Genomic DNA, 9139 nt, shown 5'->3' on the forward strand with positions numbered 1-9139 from the left:
AGGCAACTTAACTTATAACTTTAAGGGGGAATATTTGACACGAGTATAGCTTAAAGAAAAGTTTACCACTTAAAGGGTCCGATGATATAGACTAAACTGCCTTCAGCAGCCAACAAGTGACCATGTTGCATGGTTAGTGGCCCGTGAAGATATCGCAGTTGTAGTCAGTGCTTAAGTTAATGAAAACCGTAAGGCAGATTAGACTATCCTCGACGCGCGGCAATTTCAGTGTCCCATAACTGTTAAGACAATTTAATACGGAGCTTTCGAGTTGTGACGTTACGACATCGAGATGACGTCCTTTTGTGCTTGTCGTCGTCGCTTCGCGACACGGTGGGTCGAATCAATACACTTTAACGTGGGAGGATACATACAATGATTAATATTATCGATAATCTATGTATTTTATTACCTGAAATATTTACTTTGGTGGATTTGCAAGGTGTGCCTCAGGTAATTAAAGTCCTGTTTTCTGAATAATTCTCATTATTATACACGCTCATTATTTATACATCTAGAACATTAAAGCTTATTTGTCAGTTAGTTTATACACGGCAAGGCTCAAACGGCAAACCATATAGTGCGACCGTTTCTTACTCGTTGAATGGTCTCTGATGCAATAAAATTTAGGATTAAGAGTGTTGAATAATAGGCTGTTGTTATAAATGGCAGTTTCAACTCAGTGTTCACATTAAAGTTAACCAGATCGACTTTCTAGAACTTTCTCAGGGGTCGTTTGCCACTACAAATGCTTCCATACCACAAATAGTATCACTTTTCTCATCATGAAGTATCAATGTTGGGGCGGTTCAATGAAGAGATCTGGAGGTAAAACATCTGACTAAGGACTGAGTGTCAGCCAGTTATTGTTAGGACCGTGTTCATTGATTAACCCCCTCACACGGTAAGGGGAGGGACCAAACGATACAGCAGCGACAGGTTAAGCACAATCTGATTGGATAAAACAACACGAGAAAGTTCTCGGTGACGCGGATAAGCCGAATAGGATACATAGTTTGTTTGCGTTGAGACCCGAGAGGTAGAAACAAGACACGTCTGCGACAAATGGCCGTCCTGACCTTTAACACGGCAAGTGACGAACCCCGCTCAAGATATCCTTTTCACGCGCGCGCTGAAGTCCTGTCGGTTTCCTGTCTCGGATTTCATTGTTGAAATGATTTGCACAGATAAATTGGATTACACACCACCCTTAAACGTCACAGAGTTCGCGGAGAGAATGGACGAGATTCCAACAAGTTTTTGTTACAAGCTATCCGAGGTGGTGTTTTGGTGAAAGCCGGCTACGTGAAACAGACAATACAAGGAGAAAATAAATAATTAGAGGCGAAGAACCGGATACGCCCTCACACCAGATGCGGCTTTCATCAAATATATCGGGTTAAGGTTAACAAAATATATAATAAACTTAAGTGTTTTTTCTGAGACAATTTCACCTAAACATAGTGCTTCCATTTTACCACCGATTTAAGTCTACACATTATATTTCAATTACAAGAGGGTCGGATGGGTTCTTATCTTGAACTAAATATTAACAGAGAGTAAACAGCGGCATGGCACCTTCAGTAAGGCTATATATGTATAGTACAACACGTACAGGTCTCCTGTACAGATCTGTACCTCTCTAAGAAATTCCAAACTATAGGGCCTACTCTATATAGATTAAGTGACAGTTTGTAGTGTTAACTTTGGAAATTATCCGATACGATTTATTTCGGCATCCGATCACTTAGGAGTACCATACGATTGCTTTGTCACCTGCATGGCCCATTTTTTCAAAGATGTTAATATTATCAAATCATAGCGAATCTTTAGCGGAATGAACAGAAGCTTAGCTAAGTAAATGTATTATATGGTATATTATTGTATTGTTTGACTATTCTGTTCTAACAAGGCACTCATACCTTTGTAAATAAAAACCATTCAACTAAGAAAAGAGATTTTCTAAGTATTATAATTGATGTGTGCAGTACATATTTCTTAAACATGATTAACGTCCAGTTAAGAAAAAAGCGGTCAGAAATAAGTTTTTGGGCTTCTCAGAAAAACACTGTAAAAAAAGATAACACAAATATATGCAAGTAAATACTATACATGTCATCTGGAGAAATCAAAAAATTAAAAAAATTTTAAAATACTGGTTGAAAAATAATATGTCTGAAAAAAAATGCCTAACAAAGAAACTGAAAAATTCTTATTTATATTCCATTTTAAAGTGAACATCAAGTCAGCCACTAAATCCGAATTAATTAACGAAGTAGTATCCCATAACTGTTGTAAAAATATTTTGAAAATTCTACACCGTTTATCAACAAACTAAATAACAAATGAGCGTCAGGACCTAGCCACTGATTTTGCCATGTTATAGCTTTCTAGAGTGAAATCACAAAACCAAGGAGCTCTCCCGTACCATCGGTATTAATATGATAATAAGAAAATACAAACAAAAACGCCTGACACTCATCCAAAGAGTACGTTCTGTTCCGTTTTCAAAGGGCCGATGTTTCTTTTAGTTTGGCGCTCGGTCAGTGCGATCTTCGTGGGCATGTGTCGTGTTTTAGCGGTCCTGCTCATCCTCATCTGCGATCTGTGGCCCGGCTGGCTGTACCGACATCAGGCAAGTTACTGAACATAGCAGGACCTAACATAACATGACCTTCTGATTTATAATGGACTCTTTCACGCAGATTTTGGGATATTTCGTAATAAGGAAAAATAAAGCAACGTCACAATATTTTTCTTCAAGCAATGACTCTCCCGAAGTGGTTTGCTTGCCAGCTTTTAGATATTTTTCTGTGATAACTGTGTCCTATATCCTTTTTCTGTGTATATATAGTGGCAGATTTTAGGTTCACTTTAAATATGGTTTCTTTAGAAGGATATCAGTTATGATTTCAGTCCATGTTTGACTGAACATATATTTTTTACTTTATTTTCGCCACTACTGCAAGTTAGTTTATACATACTCATTCATGGATGCTGCATTTTATATGCACATCATACTTATTTAAGACAAACGGAATCCATTAAAAACACTTCTTTTGTCAACATCTGAAGTGAACAAGAATGCATTCTGCACGTCGTTCACAGAAAATTTCCAAAGAACCTTACCCTTTTTTTTATTTTTATTTTTTTTTATTTTAGGACTTTTTCAGGTATGATATCTTATCACTCTGTTAAAAGACATCGGTCTTTTATCGTTATCTATCAGATGGTCTCGTGAAATTGCGCTTAACTCTCACCATACTGATAATATTGTTAAGTTTATAAATCTAAGGCGTTATATATCCACAAAAGACTGATAATGCAGTAGCTAAATCACTTCCAGTTAAAGTAGAAGCAAGGTATAGTCGACACTTCAACTATATAAATGGGATTTCTCCGTGACTGTTTTTTCGTATTTTATCATGAGTGATTTGTTGTTATGTCACCATGCATGCTCGAGTTGTAACTTTTACGCTGTAAAAAAACAATGAGCATCACCTCCGGAACCTGCTTCTGAGGGGTTCTAAGTATACAAAGCTAATAACAAAAATGTCCATTCGGCGCATGAAGACTGAAAGCTGGTCAAAACCGGAGGAAAATATAGATTCTTTAGTTCTCGATACTTAATTTACTCGAGCATGTATAGAAAAATGTTATTTATAAAATCCACGATGCATGTAAATACTAATGCCCTTCAGCTGTCAACCAAATTCTGAACAACCCTGCTTTGCAAGACGTATATATTTGCCTATCTTCAGAAAAATACGTTATTGGCCCAGCGGGCAATGTTCCTAACAATATTATAGTTGTCTCCCAGAATTACTACTGTATATATCAAGTCCTGGAAGCTGTATCGGGATTAAACACTGCAATTAACACGAACTTGCACTATCTAAACGCAGTTCATTATGGCATACGCGCACCCTGAAGAAACTATTTAAAAATACTCCAGTTGTTTCTAAAAAAAAAAAGTTCCTTTATACCGACATAGCACAACTTTATTGCATTCCAATATAAAAAGCTGTCTTTACTGTCAGGATCTACAAGCTGTACTATCAAACTAACGAAAAATTTTGGAGAAGTTCTTTCTCTCACACTGAATAACTATAGGCGCTCAAATGCCCCTGGCATATAGTATTCATGACAGAGAATTATTTATTTATTTATTTATTTATTTATTTATTTTTTTATTTATTTATTTATTTATTTATTTATTTATTTATGTGATTGGGTTTTTTACGCCGTACTCAAGAATATCTGACTTATACAACAGCGGCTAGCATTATGGTGGGAGGAAACCGAGCAGTGCCCGGGGGAAACACACGACAATCCGTAGGTTGCTGGAAGACCTTCCCACCTACGGCCGGAGAGACAGAGATTTAAGGAAAAGAATTGTATTATCGATTGCTTCAGTGTGTACTAACATAGGTCACCGCTATATACATTAATGTCAAACATGACCTTCTTCAGTTCTGCGGTACATTCACGGGTTAGGGTTCCTCCGTGGTATGTTCCACTGTTCATTGAGGTACTTCTCAACAGTAACCCTATACAATGTATAAGAAATTCGCAGGAAATCATTTCTCAAACACACTGTGCAACCGGTTTGGTAGATCTGTACCTGTTCTCGTATGAATACGGCTTCACGCAGAACTTGTCAAAAAGTCATCGTTATCAAGCTTCAGCGTTCTCATTTACCAGACGTTATACTGATAATTCGTGTAAAACAAAGGCTTTGAAAAGAAACAGAGTATGTCCCTCTTGAATGCATGAGGTTGAATGATTCTACAGACTGTCTATACAGATGTTGCATCTTTCTTATAGACTTGTAAGTGTACAAGAATAATAACTGTTTCTTATCACGTCGCTTTTATGACAAGGATGATTTTCATCTTTGATAATGTGTATTATCCATAAAAATTACCTTCGTTATTGCGGATATTATCATTAGTTGTTTTTTTTAAATTTTACAATGAGTATAATTCTTTTTTGTATAAATACGGTCGGAGTATACAGAATCTCTGGTGCCCTTGATCTGTTCCATACTTGTGTCTAACTCCGCTTATCTGGAGTCTGTACGTGCAGCATGATGGGTAAATCGCACATTTCTGTCCGGAGCTTTAGGAGTTATTTTTTTCAGATAGACTTGCATGAACCTATATACTGTTCACGTGGCTTATCTGCATGACCTCAGTGCGCAGGGCCAGTCCCGTTGGCTGTTTCATTGCATACGTTTGGGTGAAAGATTGTTTTTCTTTATGCCTACGGTCGTGTCTTATGCAAGTTGATCTTGTGGTAATTGAATATTGTATAGCACTATAGTTAGTTTTCAGTATATGCTGATTTTAGAATTTTCCGGGTTTCCTTTTTTTCTTCCTTTTGATAAATTTTCATGGAATCCCTTCCCATATCAACCAATATCGGACTTGTCAACGTTACTGTGGGAATGGTGCTTGTCCTCAGTATGAAAACCAACTGAAAATCATACCAGCGTCATGAGAGTGCAAACGACACCATACTTATCTGGCGGAGCGTGTTTACTGTGAGCTGAGGCAGTAAACCACCTGTTGTCCACTTCCCCCGTATCCGAGCACGTATAAATCCCAACCCCCTGGGGCCATTAGCCCAACCTCATCAAGGATACAGGTATATTGTTTCCCGTGTCCTCCATGGCGGCCAACGCTGCACACGTGTAACAATTAACAACTATATGCCGTGGCAGCCCCGAGTCCCCGAGTTAACCAGAGACGTGTTGTGGATCGAGTTTTGCCAATTTCCTCTCAACTAATTTTTAGAGGCGACTTTAATTGATATTATACGATATTATGACATAATTGAAGGAATAAAGGAGGTTCTGCTTTGTGTTGAATCCAGTCAATTAAATTCATTCTCTAGGGCCGGTGCTCAGTGCACCTCTGGTCAATACAGCCGGGTTTGTCCCCTCCCCAGGCCCCACGACCCCATTGTTCCTATCACGTCTTTATTATGAGCCATTAATTCCGTGGGGAGGGGACAGTTAATGAGGACAGATAGTCTCTCACAAAAGACATCCTCGGCGGCCGGCGTAATTACCATAAAACATAGGTTATTAATTATACGTATTAGTTATAACATTGTCATGCGATCATCTGCAGTTTTAGAGCCACAAAACATCAACCACTGGTAAAATACCCGCTTGGAGGACACATATAACAGCTTCTGATGACAACCGATCTAGAATATTTGTTCTTAACAGATGGAAATCCCACTGGTGGTGTCTTCTCCATTCTGACAATCACCGCCACAAACGTCATGTGGAACTCATTTGTGCTTGGAGTTTCAGGTGGACATGTTATGTCTTTTCCCGGCAAGAAATTACAGAATTTCCCACACTGAATCTAAAATGTTACGGCACAAGGAATAAAACCATGCAGATCAGTGACGACAGCGTGATAGTTGGTAAATGACCACAGGTATTACCGGTGAAATCCGGCCTCTTGTCAAATTACCTCTGTTATTGTTTTAATCTTATTATTCATGTACTTGTCTAAGAGATAACAACATTTATACACCTTCTAGCACCATGCATGGCTTAAGCAGAATTAGGTAAAAAAAAAAGGCAGTGATGTTAGTTACAATTTATTAGGTGTCACTGGTCTAGAAAACCAAATTAATGAGATGTTATAAATGTGTATTAGATATTTATAAGTTGCTCTTTCATATGCGAAAAGGTTGAGGCATTAGGGTATAATAGTATATTTAGCCGTGTTCAAGAATTAAAATCCGGACAGAGGAGAAAATCTGGCATTTCCTGGCAACTTCTTGACTTAAACCAGTCGGTTTAGTGGGAGATGAGTTCCTGCTGTAGACTTAGCTCAGTGTTATTGTCATCTGTCCTCATCGAATGTCCAGCGAAGTCCCCACGCCGAAATTAAAACAGTTTATAATGACTGTATTAATGACTGATTGGTAGGTACTTACTATGGCCTTTCATCATTATGTGGCTAAAAGACGACGATGATCCCTTGATGCTGGATGTAAATTTGTTTCTCTTGTATGTATAGGTATAGTGGATTGTATGCTTGCCTCACGCATATGAGCATGGAAAATCTTTCAACTTAGTTATTAGTGAAACTTGCACGTGTGAAAGTGTCTTAAAAACCTTTGAACAATCATTTCATATCTGTTAATTATTTCAGTATTACACTTTTGCAAGACAAGTTATAAAAGCAGAAAGTGCGTGATGGGTATTTGTTGTATATATTATTGTTTCGACAACAGTTATAGGTTAAAATATAACAATTGCATCTCTATATAGTGGCTGAAGACAAACTAAGTTGAAAGTTGATCCTGTGTAAGTATATACGACCTCAGTGCGCGACGAGATGAAATTATATACGTGGAGAAAGGTTTGCATGACAGGTATGGTGTATAAGTCCATTTCTCTACACGTTTACCAATTTCATTGCGTAGCTATAAATTACCAGCTAAGATAATAGTTAATAACAAAAAAATTATTCTGGAAAAAAAGGGAAAGTAACGAGTAAAATAATAATATATTTTTGAAATAATAATACTAATCCGTGAGGTATACAGAACAATGAAATTAACAGGAATAACAGCCTGTATTAGTGTAAGTTTACTTCAGCAGGAATTACTATAGTGGGAGAGTTAATCAGTTTCGCCACTCATACACTAAATGACAAAGACTTCAAGGTGAATGAAAGTCCACTTTAAAACAAAATAATAATTCACGATGACTAATCGAAAGAGAATTTAAAGTTATCGGTGATTCACTTTAGGTTTACATCTCGTTAACAGGATTTCTCGGTATAATTAATAGTATTCAACACTGACGAAGTTTACACAACTGTTTCCTTGTGTAATTTAATTGTTACCGAGTAGTGTGTAGTTAAAGGATTAAAATTTCTGGCATGTATTGTATGGTGAATGCATGCGGGCCAGCATCTTAACATATATACGTAATATATACGTAATGTTTGCAGCTGTGTAAGTAGCCTCTATAGGGTATAGTTTGATATCCGCCTGCATATTTTTCATTTACAGAATTCTTTGTAGGACCCATACTTTTGAGCGGTCGAATAGTGGGGTAATGGTTTCAAATGTAATCCAAGTGGGACCTCGAGAACACTAGCTGGCTAAGTGATCTATAAAGTTCCATGGGCTAGGCCTGTAAGTCTGTAAGAAGGCAATGGCCTAATGTGTTGGTGAAATACATCGGATAAATATATATATATCAAATCAAATAATATATATAAAAGAAAGACATAAATTAATGACGTAAACATATATGTTATAAATATATGTTAGATGTAATGAGTTGATATCATGGGAACGTTTTGAGTACAGTACTTCTACAGATCCAAGTTATTACCCTCCGTTAAAATTGTACTTGGCCAGTGTAGATGGAAAGTATACAAACACAGATGTAATGCGGCACCCGTACAAGTACTGTCTTACCGGTCCACTGTTTGATGGCTTACCGGTTTACCTGAACTGTATTTGTATACTGTGCGACCTACTGAAGCATTCGTGTAGCTCAGTAATTATACGCTAGCAACGCATATATACTTTGTTTATAATTGTTCAGCTGTGTGATTCCATACCATGAAAGCGTTCCGCAGATGCGTCAAGAGTCTCATATTTAAGGCCTGCTTTCACAAAGTTTGACTAAATTACTGAATTCTGAGTATATACACCCTGTGCTAAAGGAGCAGCGCCACGAATTTGCCATAGACTCCACAGAGCTCATACAGTTATCGGCACCAGCGAAAGATGGATGGACACTGTAAATGTAGACAGGCCATGTTATGGCATGATCCATTTCTCTGATGTGCCTAACAACAAAAAGATCTTGACAAAGAAGTAGGCTTTCTCTTTATTTAAACAAACACTTTCTTTGATGCAAAACAGACATCAGCGTGTATACTAAACTCCAACTTTTCATTAAACTTTAATTTTAAATACTATAATTTCTGGGGCGGCACGTGTGTGGTCTGGCTTAGAAAATTACGGCAATTCGTTGTACTGTATACAGTAACTGCCGCTCCGGCCGTCTGGGCATGAACACTCCTTGACAATAATTTAGATTAGATTCAAGGGTTTGCTGGCTGTTCCACCGAGGCCATTTGGTTAA

This window comes from Liolophura sinensis, chromosome 6, assembly GCF_032854445.1.
Source record: "Liolophura sinensis isolate JHLJ2023 chromosome 6, CUHK_Ljap_v2, whole genome shotgun sequence".
Lineage (NCBI taxonomy): Eukaryota > Metazoa > Mollusca > Polyplacophora > Chitonida > Chitonidae > Liolophura > Liolophura sinensis.